This window comes from Pyrus communis, chromosome 1 (assembly GCF_041283825.1).
Source record: "Pyrus communis isolate YQ-2024b chromosome 1, ASM4128382v1, whole genome shotgun sequence".
In the NCBI taxonomy this organism is placed as follows: domain Eukaryota; kingdom Viridiplantae; phylum Streptophyta; class Magnoliopsida; order Rosales; family Rosaceae; genus Pyrus; species Pyrus communis.
In genome coordinates this window covers 18,672,246-18,693,906 of record NC_142565.1, presented here as the reverse complement: position 1 = coordinate 18,693,906, position 21,661 = coordinate 18,672,246, and the positions used below count along the sequence as shown (strand labels likewise).

Sequence of the window (21,661 nt, the reverse complement as noted above, 5' to 3'; positions counted from 1 at the left end):
CAACCCACATACACAAACAAGTTTTAATTCAAATAGATAAGTAAATTGAATTCATAATTCAAGAAATCACAACTGGAAATAATCAAATCATAATGCAAATATAGCCATGGTTTTGAATTTCCCCTAGCTACAAGGGGATTAGTTCCTTATACTCACAAAACAAAGATTCTTAAATTTAAACATTGAAAAACACAAGAAAGATTACACCTAAAACGTTCCAGCAACTCCAAGTCGAATGGCATGCACATTTAGGGCTCTCTTCCTTCTTCCTTGTTGCGGCACAAGATATGGGTGGTGGTTTTGGGGGTTTTGAATGATGTATTCTTGCTTAGGATGATGAATGATGGCTGATTAGGGTGAAGGGTTGCGGCATGTTGTAGATGGATGTGAATGGAGTGTATGAATGATGGAGAATGGGGTCTAGGGCTTGTGGGAAGGATTTTCTGAATTGCATAAGGGGTTCTCCCGAAATTGTGTTGAAAATATGAATATATAGTTCGGCCAACCCTAGGGTTCGGCACAAGTCATTAAATCCACTTAGGAGGGGGTTTGGCCCAATTAATTTCAAAAAAGGATTTGTATAACCCAAATCCACAGGGAATAAGGCCTAACAAATCAAAATCCACAAAGGAAAAGGGATAGAATATTCGTCCAAAATTGGGCCTTCTAGAAACTAGGTGTTTTGTGGCTGATTTTGGGTTTTCTAGAAGAGATAAAAGGGGGAAGGGTGCGGCACCCTTTTAGGGTCAGATAAGGTTTCTAGAAATCATATTTTTAGGTCCACTTGCAGCTAGGATTAAGGTGGAACAAGATTAGGTTAGGATAAGATAGGATAAGGTTTGGATAAGATAAGGTTGTTAGGATAAGTTTCCATATTTCTTGGTCTTTCCTTATCTTCTTTGTCTTGAACTTTCCTTTTCTGATTTGTAGCATGTTCCTAGCCTCTTTTAACTCCAAATTCGTCCACCCACCTTGCTCCATATACAAGCTATCCATTTAGTGGCCAAAAACTGCTCCAAAATGCACCAAAATGCACTTTCTTGGTACTTTAACCCTTTGGACCTACAAACACACGAAAATGACTTGAAATACTACACTAACTAAGAAATAACAACACAAATGCACAAGAACAAGCTAACTAAGTCGCATAAATATGCTCCTATCATTCCATCACCTCGACCTGGTGTTGGTATTGCCATTCAATCGCCCGACCACTACCACTAGTATTTTTCTCTCAAGTTAGATTTCGGCTGTACGAATAATCAAGCCGATTATGAAGCTCTTATCATCGGCCTTCACGTCCTACACGATTTAAGCGCAACCCGTGTCCTCATCCTTGGTGATTCTGAACTGGTGATTAACCAACTCAACAACGTTTTCCGTTGCATGAGTTGTACTTTGGCGCCCTATCACATGGTCGCCACCTATTTGGCCGAGTCGTTTGAACGAATTACATTTGAGCACATTTCGCGTATTCAGAACACTGACGCCGACGAACTCGCCCAAATCGCCTCCAGAGCATAACTCACGGGGGGCAAGCTAGGCCGAGTAACACCCACAGTCCTATGATCGCACCTAGCCTTGGTCAATCAGCAAATTCTCCAGTGCAATCACGTGATACGCACGAGGGTGATGTCGTTACCATCATTACTTGAGCGAGGAGACCTCGTAGAAGTATGTGTTGTTGAGACACTACCAGACGATTGGAGAATGACGATTCTACGATATCTCGATAACCTCAATGGGAAACACGACTGGAGAACGAGGGTCCACGCCACGAATTACGTGTCATATCAAAATGAATTATACCAAAAGGGTGAGGATGGGTTACTATTACTATGCCTCGGCCCACAAGAGGTTGTCCAAGCAATGGCCGAAGTACATGAAGAAATTTGTGGAGCTCACCAATCAGGACGTAAAATGCGCTGGTTGCTCCGATGACAAGGCTACTTCTGGCTAACTATATTAAAAGATTGCATCGAATACGCACGGTGATGTGAAAATTACTTGACACTCAAATTAAACCCTCGTTTGACAATTGTAGTAGAATGGATAAGTGAGGGATCGTTCTAGACCGGGGATTAGGAGGGCTTGCTAAAACCTTCTAAATTGACTTAAAAACATAAAAACACAATATAAAACACTATTTAATGCTCGAAGAAAGCAAAACTAAAAATAAGAAAGATTAAGACTAAGATTTCAACGAAATAGGGGGGAATTGGATTTGGACGAATTTAAACTAAAATGAATACTTGGAAACAAAACAAATTGTAAATATGGATTTGACGGAAATGAATGGATGGGAAGCTAGCTAAGGGTTCTTTCTCTACACATGATATTTATGCATATGAATCAATTTCCAGTTATTCCTTCATTGAATTATGAACGACAATGCCCCAAATTAACCGTGACATCACTAGTTAACCCTCAGATTTTCCTTATATTATGGGATTGGATGGCATCATTCGACAACCCAAAACATTCTCAAAAGTTCCCTACATGTTATCATAATAGAGATACAATCGAAGATCATTAAGAATAATGAAAACCATAAGCATTGACAAAGCATTTGCAACTATGACATCATGTTACTCATGCTAAGAATTAAACTTAACGCGATCGTGACAAGCGACCTTCACTACTTTCAAGTATAAGTTAGTAACGATTATGTGAAACCTTCTTAAACTTTAGCCACATATTCATGCATGCTAATTAAGTGTCGACCCTCAATCAACAAACACAAATAAGTTAATCATCAAATAGTTAAGCCAATTGCATTCACGAATCAAGAGTTCATAACCGGAATTCATCAATTCATATCACATAAATAATCATGGTATTGAAATCACCCCTAGCCAAAAAGGGTTTAGTTCCTCATAACTTTGAAATCAAAGAAACACCTAAACATTCCAACAACTCAAACTTGAATTGTATGAACGTTTAGGCACTCTTCTCTTCCATTCCTCATATTACAAAACAAAGAGAATTGAATTTAAACATTGAAATCAAAGAAACGCGTAAACATTCCAACAACTCAAACGTGAATTGTATGAACGTTTAGGCCTTCTTCTCTTCGTCTTCGTTGTAGCACAAGGACTAAGGGATGTTGTTGGTGTGTTGAATGGATTGGGGGATTATGGAAATGGAAGAAATGGAGGAGAAAGGGAAGGGAATGGTGCAGAAAATGGAGAGACTCACGGCTAGGGAGAAGATGGAAGTGTTTGTGGTGTGTTGTGTATGAAAAATGAGATGATCTTGAATGAATGAATGCAAGGGTATTTATAGGAGTAGTGGAGGGAACATATGGCTGTTTGTTTAAGATGCAAGTGGCTAATTAATGATGGAAAATCAGTTAGGAAAACATGTGAAAACTGGAATTGCATGTGAAGGTGTTGGAATGTGCTGAAATGGTGAAGGGGATACACGGCATTGAGAAGCTTTCTTGCTCATTTTCTGAATGCAATGATGAAGAGTTTAATAATTAATGCATGTAGGTGGCTGAAATGATGAAGAATGAGTGGTGGAAATGAAAGGGAAAGCTAGAAGACATGTGAAGATGCTGGAATTGATGAAGGGGATACACGGCAATGTGTTTTCAGGATGGTTCTTTGTGGTTGTGATGCATGTGATTGCATGTGTTGATTGCTAAGGTGTGTGATGATGAGTGTAAGTGGAATAAAGAATGAATGAAGGCATGTGAATTAGGTGGAATGTTGGAATGATGAAGGGGATACACGGCACAAGGTTTGGAATGTGGAGAAAAGGGTGCATGTGGGTGCAAAGGGAAGCCACGGCATTGAGTGAATGGGAGTGCATGTGGTTGTAATGTTTGTTGGTTAAAGATGCATGTGGATGTATTATACAATGGGAAAGTATGTGATTGAATTAAAGGATGCAAAGTGAATGAATCATGAATCATTGTGGATGAAAGGTGGAAGTGCATGTGTTGATGACTAGGTTAGTGGGTGGAAATCTGAAAATGGCATAAAGGAATGGGAGCTCACGGTTTGGCTAGTGTTTGAATGTGTAAAGTGTGTGTGAATGCATGTGAAGATGCAATAAATAATGCATGTAGGGTTAGGAAATAAAATCATAACTTAAAGGGGGATGATTAAAGGGTGTTGAAAGGTTTTGCATGGCTTTGAAGTGATTGTGGATTGGGCTAGAGTTTAAGTACATGAAATGGACCCAAATTGCTCCTCCTTGCATGGCAAGGAATGGTGTTTGTGTTAAGCCCATGGCAAGGTATTATGTGATTGGGTTAGGGCCATTGTTTTGTGTCTTCAAGTGCATACAAGGCCTTCAATTTCATCCAACACTTGGGCTCCAAGTATAAGCTATCCATCCTTAGCCCAATAGTGCTCCAAAACACTCCACAATGCATCCTTTCGTCAAACACGTCTTATTATCCTGAAAACACACAAAAGAAGCATAAAGGACTAAAATAACTAAAGAAACACAACGTAAATGCACGAGAATAAGCAAAGTAAGTCGCCTAAATAAGCTCCTATCACACGGGGATGCATACCGTGCTAGATTCATGGACCAGTGCAGAGAGCCCTGGCCGAATTACTCCACTCAGTTACTAAACCATGGCCGTTCAGGGGATGGGCAATGGACGTAATCGGCAAAATCACACCATCTTCTGGAGCGGTAAAACATGCATGGATAATAGTAGCAACTGATTACTTCACTAAATGGGTCGAGGCAAAATCATATGCCGAATTAACAGCTAAAGAACTTTGCAGTTTTGTAGAGGAAAATATTGTGACCAGATTCAGCGTGCCAAAAACAATCATAACCGACAATGGCACAATCTTCACAGCCGATAGGTTTAGGGAATACACAGCGAGTCTGAATATCCAACTTGAGCAGTCTACGCTATATTACCCACAAGCGAACGGACAGGCCGAAGCAAGCAATAAGATATTAATCAGCATTCTTGAAAAAACGGTAAGAAAGAAGCCTGGGATATGGCATCTAAAGTTACATGAAGCATTATGGGCCTACCGAACTTCACCTCGGTCTGCCACGGGAACAACTCCCTGCATGTTAACTTACGGACACGACGCTATGTTACCAGTCGAGCTAAGTATAAACTCATTACGAGTGATCGAGCAGAGTAGTTTGTTTAGTGCCGAATATAGTCAAGCTATGCGAAAAGAGTTAGAGGACTTAGAAGAAATTTGGATCGACGCGTGTAATTTGTTAAAAGCATAGAAGAAAATTGCCGAGCGAGCTTATAATCAACGCGTTAGACAAAAAACGTTTGGCGAATGAGAGTTGGTTTGGCAAACGGTGTTGCCCGTAGGAATTACAGACCCCAGGTTCAGCAAATGATCGTCGAATTGGGAAGGACCATTCATCATCCACAAGGTTCTTGGCAAGGGGGCATATCATCTTAGAGACCGGACCGGGTTAATTCATAAATTACCAATCAATGGGAAGTTCTTAAAGAAGTATTATCCGGTCACATGGGAAATGCAAGAGTAACCTATTTCATTAATAAGCTCGTAAAAACGAGTATACAAGTGCATATGGTCGACCTATTTATAGCTAGATACCCTTAAGGTGAGGAGGGAAGGAGAGTTTCAAGAACATCCTTCAATTCTAACCACCTCACTTTACCCATCGTGACCTCGCCCTGCCGATTCCTCTTATCCATCTTTAGCTGCTCGACATGCCGCACATTAGCTGCATATTCGGTCAGGCAGGATTTGCCACCTGACTCGAAATCTCTTGCTAGCTCGGAAGCAACTACAGACCTCCGGTTTTGAAGTTCCGCAATTTGACGGTCAAGGTTGGCCAGCGCTGTTTTTTTCATCTTCAGCATATCGACCCGCGGACGCAAAGCTTCTTGAACGACCATCACAGCTTTCAAGTCATCTTCTACCCGGAGAGCTATCTCGAAAATACCGAAATACTCTCGAGTTCATTCCAGAGCAGAAGAAGTTCGAGTAATGGCTTCGTTACTTAACTAACCATCGACCGCAAGATCGTTCAAATATGTCCCTACGGAGTTGAGGCCCTGGCACGCAAGGATTTGTGACGTTGAAAGAGATAACAATTCCTGCAGCTTGATGAGGGCATTTGGTTCGGCCGTTGACGCGGAAGTTTTTGTTGCGGTAGCTGAAAAGCCGGCCACCCTCGAAGTAGTCGCAATCAAGGCGTCAAGATTGATCTCCCATGAAGGCTGCACAGGAAGGAAAAATGTCAGTAGAAGGAAAGTTATATAGAATGCATAACAGAGGGGATGTGTCTCTAAACCTGCCAGGAGGAGACTTCATCTATGTCCTCCAATTCATTGCTCGAACTGAGAGAACTTAATGGCTGAGCCCAGTACCTAAGACCACTTCTCAATTCACGCGGTCGATGGAGGTTATCTACATTTGATGGCCACTGAGGTGGCCAGGAAATATAGACAACACTCTTCGGCGCATAAAATCGTCGGTGAAATGAACGTTCAGGCACCTGACATTTGATATTTTCCTGAGTTTAGACGGATCATAATAAAATTAATAAAGAAAGGAGAGGGAGCCTTACAAAAGTCGAGGTAACTTCTTGTGAAGGAATGTTGAGGTCTTCATCTTATGGATGGAGCGGCGTTTCGGCCGTTGCCTCAAGCTCAACCAGGGGTCTCTTCCCACGATCGGTAGTAAGAGGATCCGGTTGGACGGCCGCCTCGTCCGCAGGGGGAGGATTGATGGGAGAAAGGTTGGCTGGTCGAGGGCGATGCTCCAGCGGAATTTCGTCACCCTCGTCACTCTCATCATCCTGAAATGAAAAGCTGTTACGACTTGAAAATCGGATAAACGAAGGTTATTAGAAATGGAATCATACCTCTTCCAGAATGATCGTCGGTCGTTGGATAGGGAATGCCTCAACGGGTGCGGCCGTCTCATTCAAAGCAATCGCAACGACAGGCTCTGAAGCCACAGCTGGAGTAGCAGCCGGTTCGACCGAACCATTATCGGTACGGCCGGGTTATGAGATGGCAATGACAGTTGGTCCGCCAAAGCGTGGACAACCGAGACGGGAGGAGAGACGATAGGAACGGTCGATCTAGTGGTTTGGCTGGAGATGACGTGAATCTTTCGTTCCCCCTTTTTCGTCACTTTCTTGACGTATTTCGAAGGTCGAGGAGTGTCATCTCCCGTCTCGACGTTCTGATAAGGCTGCTTGGTCGGCGGGGTTCGCCCGGTAGTTGTAGTCTCTTTGAGGAGAGGACCAACTTTTTCTTGGCCACCACCATGGCGACCACGTCCGATCGTTTCAACACACAACCACCTGAGAGAGCGAAGTCGAGTCAGTAACATGGAGCAAGTAGTTGAAGTACAAAGGGAGAAACGATAATGTACCTTAGGTCGTTTCTTTTGATTGGGCTGGAGGAGCTTGTTTGGGTCGGTCGTCGAAGATTTTAGTGACCACGTCTTCGACCGAGACGCCAAAGAAGTCACGGGTGTACTCTTCCCACCAATCCCCAAAGGTGTCAGTACCCAGAGATTTAGGAACGGTCGGTCGGAGTCGAAATTTTTTGCACTTATCCTGAAACTCTTGTTCCGTCGTTTTACACTCATTCTCGGAGGAACCAGAAAGACGCCCTCGACTTAAGAGGGAGCGAGAAGCGAGCAGGGGTACTGGGCAACCTTGGAGGTAGCCGAGCTGGTGGGCAACGAAATGGGGATGATAGACCTCCCAACTGGCTCGACGGGCGTCGCAACCAAGGGGAAAGCCACGTGTCAATACGAACGACCCCCAATGTTAACGAAGATCAGCATCTTCAGTTTCATCCCTTGCCGTCTTCGGAAACCTGATCGAGGCAGGGTATTCCTGACACCGACATACTAAGAACTCGTCATCAGAAATGATGTCCAGGCCGAAGAAGTGTTGAAGGACTTCATCAGCCCGATGAGGAGGCGTCGGTCGAGAGGCCAATTAAGGACCAAGCGCTGCAGTAGGTTGGAAAACGGGGACTTGGAGCCGAAGTGTGGAAAAATAAAATTGTAGCCAGATTTGGAATACCCAGAGGGGTCTGTTCTAGTGCGGGTCGATTTTGTTGAGGGTCATTTCGGCCAAACAACGGAAGAGATTGGCGAGGATGGCCGGACCGAACACCAAGGAGTGACTGCTAGCCAAGGCTTGAGCTACCGGCATGTTCTCGACCAAGCATTTATTCAACTTGGTACAATAGATAAACTTGTTGTACCAGTAGAATAGGAAGGCTTCGTGCTCGCCTTTCTTCAAGCTCGTCTCCCCACGGCCAGCAAAGTGGAGGATGAGGGTGTTGTATTTAAAAAAGTTCTTATGCAATTTTTGAACTTCTTTTTTCGAGGGTTCCTGACCTCCTCGACTGAGTGTCTCGACGGCCTGATCGTCAAATAGTGCTTTTAGGTCGAGGTTCGATGGGCACCCAGAAAGGGTAGCATCTATTGGGAGACTAGATGGGGAAGTCTCAAGGGTAGCTGAAATATCAAGGACAGTGGGGCTGAGAGGGCCGAAAGGAAGGATAATGGTGTTGGTAGACGAAAACCACAAACTCATAGCCGCCATGAGCAGCTCTTTATCCATGGTGATTTCCATGGTCGAGAGCTTGATGGCGTCGTAAATGCTAAGAGCTTCCCACTCTTTGCCGAAGAATGTTTCCATTCGTTCGACCTAGGCTGCCCATGCTACCATGGTTGAGGGCCAAGCTTGTTGAGGTCACGCCAAGCACCATTTCGACCAGTCAAACCCTTGCAGCAAGGGTGTTAGGCATTGTTCCTTAAGGAGATTGGTGATGCACGATGGCACTGCATCTTTAAAAAATGGCCCCAGAATTTGATGAGTGGTGCTCAGGCCGCTCTTGAAGCGTAGCGTTTTGATAGTGCTCCGGTCGATGAACCCTTTGCATTTGTTGCACTCGTCAGAGAGCTTTGAGATGAAGAAAGCCATTGGTAAGGATTCAAAGGTTCGTAGGGGTTTAAAAGGGGTTTGTGAGAGATGAGCTTGAGATCTTCTGGTTTGAGAAAGCAAGAATGGCGAAAGAAAGTTTCAAAGTTTCTAGAGCCGTGGGATGCAAATGAAAGAAATTTAGGTATTTATAGGCATTTCAGAAGGAAGATCAAACGTTTGGTATTCGGAAGCGCTAAATTTTTGAATTTGAGGGAAAATCAACCGGGAAATAGCCAATCATTTCGGATATCTCGGGAATCTTCCAGGGTAGGATCGAGGTTTTCGAAGATTTGAGACGCACGATTGTGTACGGCGGCGGTTTTAATGCATTAATGAGAAAGAAGACGTTTTGACGGGCGCATGTTTTCGACGGCCATGATTGAGAGTTCTTAGGTTTATCCGGGAATCGACACGTGGCAGGACGTCGGGAGTAACGAAGATTATGCAATCATATTCCATAAATGCGCATGGTAATGGTTATCGGGAACAATTAAGTCTAAAGGCAAAAGATGCTTTCGCTTCTTCAAGGTCGAGATCCGACCAAAGGTTAGCAGTTGACGACCTCAGAAGCGAGGGGGGTAATGTTTGGGCCCAAAATAATATTTCTGGGCCGAGTGCAGGTTTGTGCTCGGCCTAAAGCCGTGTCAAAAATACTATGGGTTGTCTGGTGATTCTGGGCCATTCAAGAGGGATGGTCGAGTCCTATTACAAGAAGGAGTAGTTCAGATAAGCAAAGGGGTCGAGGAAGTCCTAGTGCAATTAGGATTCTCGACCAACAATGAATAAAGCCCCAAAAAGGGGTGAGTTCAAAGTCCTAATGGGAGTAGGGTTGTTCGAAGCAAAGTTGGAACGAAATCCAGATATGCGTTTAATTCGATCTCAAGAAGGAGTTGGTGCTATAAATACAAGACATCATGCAACAATTTGGGACTTTTAATTCAACACACAATTGCTCTGCGCAAAACCTCTCAAACATCTTGAGATTTTTTTATTTTCTTTTTCCTGCCGACACATCTTCAGTTTGGATAAACAACACTACGAAGGCAACGGGCGAACACCTTCAATTTGGATAAACAGCATTGTTGCCGTAGAATCAGCCGACCGAGGAGCACCTTCAGTTTGGATAAACAGCACTCCGTCGAGGTCGACTGGTTACCTAACCAAGTCTCGGTCGAGAAGGGTTTTCGAATCTTTATTGGCAGAGATCATCTTATTAGCTTTTTCGACGAAATAAGGTGTTACGAGTTACGACATTCGATGTATTGGACGCCGAGTGATTTTATGATTGGATACTCACGAGTAAGTTTCAGAGTTCGGCATTCTGACGGCCGAACCACATTCACCATCAAGACATACATCACCTTTGAGTACTTATGTCCGTATAGTCTGGTGTCGATTCGACGTGCTTATACTCTTACGAATATAATCACTGTGACCGAATCGGGCGCCGACAATTTGTGAACTTCGTAAAACTAGCAGCCTTGTCTTCAGGCTTGAGAATCCAAAGGTCGAGATCTGTTTCTTCTTCGGCCGCAGTCGCAAGATACAGAAGTCAGCAACATGCTCAATGCAACATCAACAAATTTTACTCCTCGGCCGAGCTCGGTCGATGAGTTGGCACACCCCGCATTTAACCGAATAACATAGTTAGCTTATTAGTTACTCAGCCTGCGCGCCACGTAGGTTTTGTAATTTTTAGGGTCAACAATAGTACCTAATGAAAACTGACCGCCCGATGTATGATGAACGGCTAAGATGTGAGGATATGAATCTGGAGAGGATCCTTTTCCGGAAAAAAATACTGATGGTGCTGACAAGTCCATTTAAAAAAGTGATCACTTGGGAATACCTAGCATTCGTAGCCATTGCAGGTAATGGTGTTAAGGTTTTAAATATGTTTGTATATGTTTCTAATAGTGCATGGATAATTGATTCTTGTGCTACGAATCATATGATATTTGATTCTATACAGGTTTCACCCCTTAAACTATCCCACAAAAAGTTTGTTTCCACCACCAAAGGTACTCCTGCCCTGGCTTCTGTTTTAGTTGTTCCATATTTGGAGTATAATCTTTAGTCAGTTGTCCAAATATCCATTTCCTTATCTGGTGTCATAATTTTTTGAACTGAATTTTGCGTATTTAAGGACATCCAAATAAGGCAAACGATTGGTTATGCTGTTAGGCAAGGGAAGCTCTATTACTTGGATTTGGTGCTAAATAGTTGCATTAAGCTTTAATAGTGGACAAATATGAGGGGAAGAACATAAAATCTAACATTTGGTTTTAGGCATGCTTATTTCGGGTATCTTAAGAGATTATTTCCTAGTTGTGGGACCTTGATTTTCTTAAGTCAGAGTAAGGTTGAATTGAATACCGATACCTCAGAAGTCTAATCATGGGCTCACTATTTTCGAGCGGACTGGATTAGATAGAAAAGTGGTGCACCATTATTGTGTTTTGGGGCAATAGGCGATGTCCAAGCGACTCCATTGGAATGACCATACTTGTTCCACGAGATCTGATCCAGATATAGACACAAATAGATTCCTCACAAGTCTTTGAGTTCTTACAATCTAGGAATTAGCGTGCGCTGCAAGTAATGATAACTCCTAAGAAGGTGCAATATCTACTTCTAGATATCCTCTAAAATTCTTCCGGTTTGGAACAAGGATTATATCCTAAAATGTTCTATCCTTACCTTATAAATACACTCATCTAGGATTTGTCTCTGGTAGTGCAATCTTTGTACTCTAATTATATTGCCCTTTGCTTGAGTCTAAAACAGCTTACTGTTGGAACCAAATTTGCACACCTCCACAAGCAGTGGTCAAGTGCAAATCTGAGTAAACCCGAGCAACCTGCAAAATAGCAAATAACCATGAGCAAGCCTGAGACTTGGAGGGCGAGGGGGTGTGTGCTGGCCATAGGCTATTCGATGGTCAAGTTAGCGAATGATTTTGGACTCAAGCACTGGGCGAGAGAATTCAAGTGTTTAGATTCCGTTACTATAGATGAACCCTAGGAGGGTGTATTTATACTGTGGGAGAGAGACATTTGTAGGATATAATCCTCGTTCTAAGCCAGGAGAATTCTAGAAGATATTTAGAAGTAGATATTGCACTCTTTTAGAAGTTCTGATTACTTGCGACGCACACCAATCCCTAGGTCGTAGGAACTCCAAAACTTATAGGATTTGATTGTGTACTTCTAAATATTCTCTTAGGAGTTCTGATTACTTGCGGTGCACACCAATCCCTAGGTCATCCAGCAGAGTCATTAGGACTCCGCCTAGTGTCCCAGAGTAAAGTGATGGTGGCACTGCTACTCCTTCTGATACAGCTCTACTAAGACTTGGTGAGTCCATAACAGATTTATGAGGTAACTGTATTCAGATCAGACTTACTCCGCCCTAGAAAATCATGGTCCCACACTTACTAACTTGACTGTTGGAGAACCCTTGGTCGACGCACACGCCCCTTTGGATTTTAGGCTTGCTCACAATTGTTCTCTGTTTCACAGCTTGCTCGAATTTATGCATCCACTATTTGCGGCCTTGCGCATATTCAATTCCAACACCAGTTTATTTGCAAGGTTTGATGTTTCTAATTTCTGTTGTGATGTTTCTGAACTTGTAAAAAGCTGTTGTGATTTTTTCCAATCAAATTTGAATATGAGTTATTCATACATTGTGATGTTTGGGGTCCATCCAAAGTCACTTACTTGGGTGGATGTTGCTGGTTTGAAATTATTTGTTCATCTTAATCATGTAACAAATTGATAAAGGGATCATATGAAGATTGATGTACATAGCACATACAAGGCAAGACCTTACCTATGCATTAAGTATTGTCAGCCAATTCATGCATAAGCCAAGAGAGCAACATATGAATGTAGTAATTCAAATTTTGAGGTATTTGATGTTTGCTCCTGGAAAGGGAATTTTCTTCACTAAAAATGTAGATCATCGAAGTGTTCATGCATATAATGATAATAATTGGGCCAAAGCAATAGATGATTGGCGATTTACTTCAGGCTTCACCTTCGTAGGTGGTAATCTCGTTACACTAAGGAGCAAGAAGAAGAATGTTGTTGCGCAATCAATTGTAGAAGCCGAATATAGAGGGATAGCACTTGGAGTTTGTAAATATTATGGCTAGGATTTCTCTTGAGGGATTTGGCTATCTACCTAGACAACGAATGCGATTACACTATGAGAATAAAGCAATATGTGATAGTGCCTGAGGATGCAAATTTCTTCCTCCTTGATCTTGGACAAAATTGCACTTACAAAACAAATAACACCTTGGTCAAGGCCAAGAGCTTCACGTGCCCATGATGAATGTTGGGGGGGGGGGGGGGGTGGGGCCTTGGCTTTGGCCAAAGAACCTCTGATGCCAAAGTTAGAATTTTGAAAGAAAAGTGTTTGAGAATTTTGGAGAATTTTAGCACGAGTGAAAACCTAGGGTTTTAGAGGAAATGAGGTTGAATATATAGTGCATGGTTGGCCCCCTTGGGAGAGAAGGTGACCAGCCTCTATGTATTTTTTGGGTATAATTGGTGATTTAATTGGCCATTACTAGATTAATTAGGTAATAAATCCATTAATTAGCCAATTAACATAATTTAAAAAGAATGTTTTGGGGGCTACCTTGTGTAGAGGATTTGATGAGGATGGATGAAATAGGTTTTGAATTGTTTACCCATTTTGGGCACTTTTTGACTTGGTTGAGTGATGATTGTCTGCTGCTCGTGCATAGGAATCCCGGTATGCCTCAAGGGTATATTTGTCATCTTTTATCCAAAAATTCACGTGTCGCCTTGTGATTATTTTTGGCTCCACAATGCCCATAATCCGGTTCAACATGATTGTACCAAGCACGTGGAAGTAGACAGATTCTTTATAAAGAGAAGTTAGATAAGAAAATTCTGGAGTTGCCTAAGATTCGACTAGAGAATCAGTTGGCCAACATCTTCAACAAAGCGGTTTCAAATCAAGTGTTCTTAAAGTTTTTTGCTAAGTTGAGCATGTGCAACATCGATGCACCAACTTAAACGGGAGTGTTGAGATATTGGGTTCAATAGCAATGAGCCCTGTAAATTCCTATTCTATATACAATGTAGATATAATTTATGCATGAACATATTCAATGGATTCAAAGTATAGCTTAATTGTAGGCTCTACACACTAGATCCAAAGTTTATATGTATCTGTACAGCTCTTCTAGTAAAAATAACGAAGTCTTATTCAAATCACTGCTTTTCAAGTCACGATGACTCAAAAACCTATCCCACAAAAACATCCGTGTTGCTTAGCTACGTGCACAGCAACCCAATGAGCAGTTTTATTGCTTTATCTTGGAGCAAATTTGACCATGACGGTCCTTAGTTGAGAAGCCAAATTATAATTCCATGATTTCATTGATATCACAATATTACAAATATATATTAGTCAACTGATTTGAGGTACAAGTAATCTTAAGTCCACATGAATTTACAAAACCTAGCCCAACAAAATCCTAAACGGATTTTCTACACTAACACAGTCACACCCTCCCGCTCCACCTACACATAAAAATACACCTACTCACAACCCAACCGAAAGCACCCTGCTTTGGACTAGAGCTCCATGCCCCATCAGAATTGAGCTTCCCCTCCCCAAATGCAGGTTTCCTCCACTGTAAGTGAGCATAAATAGTTGTATTAACCTTTGTATGAAGGTGTTAGGGCTCAAAAATTTCAGTCATACGATCTTGTGTCGCTCTCAATATATTTTGCGCATTTATTGGAAAATCAATAATAAGCAAGCTTTTAAATACATTTAGTACTACGACATAGTAATATTCCTCTTCACTTGTAAGTAAGAGATCTTAGGTTCAATTCTCGCCAAAAGTGAATTTGAACTACATTATTGCTAGACTATTGTGAGGCTAAGTCCATTCTCTCCCCCCTTAGTGTAGATATTATCATTTGTTAAAAAACAAAAAAAAACTCTGATACTATGCCAACAAACAAGGAAATGTATCATGCCATGCCAAGTACACTCTTTTAAACCCAACAACTACCAAGCTCACATGACCCAAGACATGTGGTTTCATGGAGCTTGCTAGAGAGGTTGAGATGTGGAACGTTATGAAGGTCTACAAGGCCCATGAAAACTCTTCGATAATAGAGACTTTAGTCTACTTGGGAGCACCAATGTCACATCCCAGTCCTGACTCCACCGTAGCATGATATTGTCCTGCCGGCGAGGGCGCCAGTTTCCCCTTAAGTGGGGTGGATTGTAAGATCCCAAAAGGCCTCGTGCTATATGGAGGTGGGCATGTACATATAAGACACATCACCCCCTCAAAGTTAAGGGAGTTTGGGCAAGAGCAGTCCTAGGATGGGTAACCCTCCTGGGAATTTCTCGTGCCGAAACCCAAAAACAAAACCGTGAGGGAATGGTAAGCCCAGAGCGGACAATATCGTGCTACGGTGTAGTCGAGCTGAGATGTGACAACTCCGTCGTAGCACGATATTGTCCGTTTTGGGCCCCGAACATGCCATCATGGTTTTGTTTCTGGGAACTCACACTAGAATTTCCCAGGGGGTCACCTAGCCTGGAATTGCTCTTGCCCGAACTCGCTTAACTTCGGAGTTCCGATAGAATCTAAAGCCAGTGAGTTCCCAAAAGGCCTCGTGCTATATGGAGGTGGGCATGTACATATAAGGCACATCACCCCCTCTCCGTTGGTCGATGTAGGATGTTACACCAAAGTTCAAGGCCATTACTTGGAGTAATCCCAGACTAGGTAAGCAAATTTTCCTTGGTTCCGGAGTGTGACATAAAAGGTTTAAATTATTCCAACTAGTTTGAGAACTTTGTATGAATACTCAAATTTACACTCACAATTGAACTAGGATTCTATATTTGTTTCCTACATTGTTTTATTTTTTTAATAGGAATAGCATAAATATTGTTTCGGCATGTAGACACTGTTCTCACAAATTACAGGCTTAATAGTAACACAAAACCTATCATTGTTTAAGGATTTAGTTTTCTAAGACAGGAGGTGTACTATTTTGAGTTCTGTTATTCGATTATAGTGTGGAATTTCCTTCCAATAAACCCTGAATTCTAATTAACAATAATATGGCATTGTGCAGTACTGTAGAAAAAAATTAAATTATATGTAAATTAAAATAATTTTCAAAGTTCACCGCATTAGCCACTGGATTCTTCATATGCATAGTCGCAGAGCCCAAGACTCCAAGTGGTGTACATGATTGTGAGTTGCCATACAAATTACAGTAAAAGAAAACCATCCGCATTCCGCAGGGTAAAATGTACGCACATAACTGACCCAGAGCAATTTATTTATTTTTTATTTTTGAAAAAACGGTATTATTTACAATTAAGGGGAAGAAGGATGAGCTTAGCCTCATAATGAACTGCAATAATATGTTATAAATTTGCCTTTAGCGAAGATCGAACTTAAAATTTCTCACTTACAAGTGAAAAAGAACACTATAAAATTATAATACTAAGTGGCTACCTGAAACATTTAGAAGCGAGAAAAATAAAATAATATAACGATTGAAACGAATAGCGGTGTGAGTGTCGGAATCTCTTTCTGAATATCTCTTGACTGATAATTGTGGAAATGGGGTAAAAAAAACAGGAATTGGATCGTCTCTGAGGCAATGCTTCAGGATCCTATTGATCGAACAACATGGACTGTTAGATTTTGATCTAACGGTTACAATTATTATAACTTTTAGAGGGACCCCCTTTTTGTAGTCGTTGGATCAAAATTCAACGGTCTATATTGTCCGGTCAGTAGGATTCCGAGGTATTGCCTCGGAGAGGATCCAATTCAAAAAAAAAAGACAGTAACGTTGACAGAAGGCAGGGATATGATATTACTGCAGCTTGAGTTCGATTCAATCATACAGTACATCTCTTTATATAAAGGTTCTCACATGAAAAAATGTACATATAGCATGTAATGCCAAGGCCCCAACACGCCAACGAGTTTGCATGGATAAGACATTTCAAAACTTTGTGATATAAGTAGCTTATGCTATTTCACCCACGTATGCATTTACACCATGGCATACCTCTTCTTTTACCATGCTATCCACAATAGTACCAACATTTATTTATTTTTGGTTTGGAGAGAACATAGTATAGTTCGACATCGAGAAACAAAGAGGTGTTGAGAGTATAATCCTATATTAAAAAAAGAAGGTATTTTACATATGTTTAATAGTAGTTCAACTATTTCAAATATTATCAATTAGTTATACGATGAAACCTCGATTTTCTACGGATAGAAATTGGACTAGAAACATGCTATGAGAAGGCAAAGGGAAAATCTATTAAAAATGAGAAGTGCAAAGTCGGATGCACAGAGACTATTTTATAGCTCTCTACTGTGCTGAATAAAATACGTGTGGTGCAGGAGCTATTGGACAGTCGAATGCACAAAGACTATTAACAAATGCAGTCAATTAGAGAAGCAAATAAATAGACTACCTTTACAGTTCAGAGTAAGATAGACAGACAAAGTGCCGCAATTGCTGAAATGGTTGCTTTGCTGACTCTAATTCTAAGCTATCTTTATAAATTAAAATTGGTTTGATGGCTAGTTGGCTACAAACGTATGAAAGGGATTGGAATCCCAATACATAAAGAAATATGCTAAAGGAGAGAAATATATACAAATTTGACCAGTCCAAATCCCTAAGACGTGTATGCATACGTACCGGGTTAGGATTCGGAGGTACATTTTTAGCATATATTTTTGTGGAGTTCATTTTGAAATGTACTTTAACAATATAACTGTATATCTTTTATGTCTTTCTAAAATATCATTTAAAAAAAAATCATCAAAATCTGAAGTCATCTAAACATTAGATTAAATATGAAGTCGTACGGTTCTAGAAAATGTACACTAAATTTAATCCAACAGTCATATAATTTCGAATTTAAGTGATTTTTGGTAGACATAATCTTTTGATCAAAACCTAAAAGATAAACATTTAAATCATTTCAATACATCACATATCGAGCTTCACAAAAACTCCGTTAAAATATACAAAACCAAGTTGTCCACCTTTTTTCTTATGAGTACACTGATATTTTTACACTAAGGGGAGAGGGAGTTCGTCAAAGTTGTACAATAGGCAGCTTAATTTGGTATCAAATTTGCCATTCACGAGATTCAAACCTAAGACCTCTTACTTCCAAGTGAAGAGGTATACCATCAAACAGTAGTACTGAATGGGCAGTTAGTCCACCTTATTAAATTTGTTAATTCACAATCTAAATAAAAGCGGGTGAATGAGATCCACTACGGATCTTTGTGTTCGGTAGAGATATCCGGACCGTTCAAGAGAGAGAGAAAAAAGATCCCGATCGTTCAAATTTTTGTGTTTTTGTGAAATGAATCAATGGGATGGGCTAATGGGGCTGTTTAATTGAAATTGAGTAGTTTGAATCCCTAGATTCATAGGCTCGTTTGGATCCCTAAATTCGCAAGCTCCGAACATAAAAATCAAAGTAGATCTCAATCAGTGAAAAAGATGAGTGTAAGACCAACTACAAGAATAAGGCTCTTTTGGGACACTCTATGTGCGACAGAGCACTCGATTTAATTGCTGATAGGACATGTGGAGGTCTTGGGCCTTTTAAGTGCTCGGCTTCGCCCTTACAAGTTCATTAGGCCCTTGGGCACGTGTTCCTTTGAGCCTGTCGGGGTCGGAAAGAGCCCTCGTTAACAGGATTAACATCTGTTGAGAGGTGCAAATTCAAATGTTGGGGAATGGTTCCCCATTCACATGGGAGTTGGGAGGGCCCTTACTTTTTTAAGTTTACATTTCTCCAGGTTCTTGTATTAATATTTACAGCTAACTATATTTAACAATCTTAATGTTTGAAGTGGATTTAAAAATAATTATGAGGTTATAATTTTCTCATATTACACTGTGAAATTTTGAAATTGTATCAATTTATACTTTTGATCACTCTGAACATCTAATCTTTTATTAAATTGATGAGTTTTTTTTATCACTGTACATAAGGGTGTAATATTTTGCCGAATTACTGTACCAACCGAATTACCAACTATACCATATCAAATTTGCACAAAAAATTTGTAGCATTACGTATTTGTACCAACACATAAATTTTTCGTACGGTTAATGGTATCTAAAATAGTACCAATGGTATATCGTACCTAACCAATATATTAATATTATATTATTGTTTAGGCCTGAAATATGGGTTTGGGCTGAGAATGAATAACCCCAGTTGGATAATAGTATACCGTCCGGTCAGCACATCCTCATTTTATATAACTAAACAACATTGTGTTGAAAACCGATGACACCTTCAGTTTGAATAAGTAAACAGTATTGGAGCTATAGAATCAAGGAGCATAAGAGCATCTTCAATTTGAACAAGTAAACAACATTGCTTCTAGGTTGGTTAGTTATCTATCCAGGTCTGGGCAGGCAAAGAGTTCTTAATTGTTTCGACCAAAAAGGTCACTTCACTAGCTTCCCAGCGAAGTGAAGGTTCTATGATTGATTATTCTCAAGTGCATTTTGCAGTATAGTATTCAGACGGTTGAACCATATTCACCATAAATACATTTGTAAGACCTTGTACGACTGGACATGTAGCTCATCAATCTAGGCTAGCACACGAGTCGGAGTCACCTAGTGTGACCCGTACGATATGCTGGGTATAAATATGTACGCTAAAGCGCTAAGATCACGTGAAAGCTGTGCTAAATCGCGGGTCATCTACGAGTCGGAACCACCTATTGTGGCCTGTATGATAGGCTGGCACCAAACTTGGATCCAAGGTGAGCATGCGGTGCGGGAGGTGAACAATCACGTGAAGGCTGGCCCTAGCCCCGGACGGGAGCACTAATATCGGGGTGCAGCCATGATGAGCTCTAAATAAATGTATGCATACCAATGCAATACAACCCATTCAATCACATAATAATCACCTGAAGCTCACCTGAGTCTTCACAGCATCACACAATACAATTCACAAGTGTAACAATGCAATATTTAAAATGTAACTTATTTACGACATGGCAAGCAAAGCATAGTTCCATATAAAAACGTTTCTGGAAACCGTAAGATATACATATACATACACATACATATATACATATATATATATATATATATATATAGAGAGAGAGAGAGAGAGAGAGAGAGAGAGAGAATAAATGCCCACTCACATAACATGACGTCGGGTCAAACCCACCTCGCGGGCTTCGAAGATCCTTGCAATACGTTTCACCTAGAAACAAAACCATTATGTAATTATGTATAACGTAACGTATGAACGAGTTTTCCAAATTTTATTTCGTTTTTTCCCCTAATTTTAGGAGCTCATTTCAAGCTCCAAATTCAATGATTCAAAAGCCAACTAGAAGCTAGAAATGTGGGGAACATGTTTGTACCAGTTTGGAGTCGAATAGTGGCCGGAGTTGACTGGGGAAATGGTCTGAAAGTGGCCAAATGGCCACGGGTCCAAGTTTTCCAGAATCTGGGAAATTTCATCCCAACTTCCAGGGCTAATTTCTAGCTCGATTCTCAATCAAATAAGATGATTCAAGAGCCATATTAAAGCTAGAAATGAGAGAACAAGTACATACCAAATTGGAGCTGAGGTTATGTCGGTGTTGGCCAGAAAAAGGGCCTAAATATGGTCAAATGGTCACGGCCAAAATTTCCAGAAATCTGAAAATTTCTTCCCAAATTTCATAACTAAATTCTAGTTCGATACTTAACCAAACTTGATGATTCAAAAACCATTTTGAATTTAGAAATGTATAGAAGAGATTCTTACCCTTAGGAGGCCCAATGGAGATCGTAGTTGGCCGGAAAAATGGCTGGAAAGTGGCCAAACGGCCACGGATTGGAAATTTCCAGAATGAACAGTGACCTTCCTTTGTGTTTTCCGAGCTCCTACACCACCAAAACCACCCAAAAACTTACCAATCATGAACCTAGGCATGATCTACAATGATAGGGACCAATTTCAAGGCTTACCTTGGATGGAAATGGTCAGAATTCACCGGAGAAGAGTGATGCACAGTGATGGTACTGTGCAGCGCGGGGAGGTAGTTTACAAGGTACTTTTCTCCTATTTTTAGGTCCAATGGCTCACAAGGATTACAGGGGATGATGGTGGGGGTGTTGCCTTACCGTGGTTGCAAGTGTAGAGGTGTGGGTGTGTGTGTGTGTGTGTCTCAGCAAAAGAGGAGGAGAAGGAGTAAAGGTGAGTGAGAGTGGAAGAAGAAGTAGAAGAAAATAGAGAGTGAGAGAGATATCACGGAACAGAAAAGGAAACCCCCAGAAAAATGGGGAATCTTCTCACGTGTTAGTGCAAGTGTGGTCTAAAAATGTAGAAATATCTCTAATGCAGAAATTACCCAAAATACTCTTATCGTTCCGAGTTTTATAAAATTTTCGTTTTAACTCCAAATTCAATTCCACTTACGTTTACGCGTTCGTATCGTCGAGAACTATGCAAATATACTAAAAGAATGAGTCTTACGTCCCTCTAACCGATGGTCAACGGAAGTCAAAATTCTTGTCTCTAGAAACATTTTCGTCAAATTACTCATTTAAAATTAATAAAATTATAAAATTAAGAACGAGTTGTCACATCGTGTATTTTAAATTATATTTATTTACTTTCGAGTTTTAATTGAAAA

The 21,661-nt window shown here is 40.9% G+C and overlaps 1 long non-coding RNA gene across 2 annotated transcripts; it reads right to left on the bottom strand.

Moving 5' to 3' along the window:
• Window positions 1-14,516: 14,516 nt before the first annotated feature.
• On the bottom strand, window positions 14,517-21,244 carry LOC148699310 (uncharacterized). 2 transcript variants are annotated; one of them, XR_015955786.1, is made up of 4 exons: window positions 20,994-21,244; window positions 20,791-20,909; window positions 20,177-20,238; window positions 14,517-14,608 (listed from the first exon to the last, which is right to left on the bottom strand). It is a non-coding gene; the product is annotated as an uncharacterized LOC148699310 (long non-coding RNA). The 2 variants fall into 2 exon arrangements; XR_015955783.1 differs by lacking the exon at window positions 14,517-14,608 and having other exon boundaries at window positions 20,135-20,238.
• Window positions 21,245-21,661: the final 417 nt, after the last annotated feature.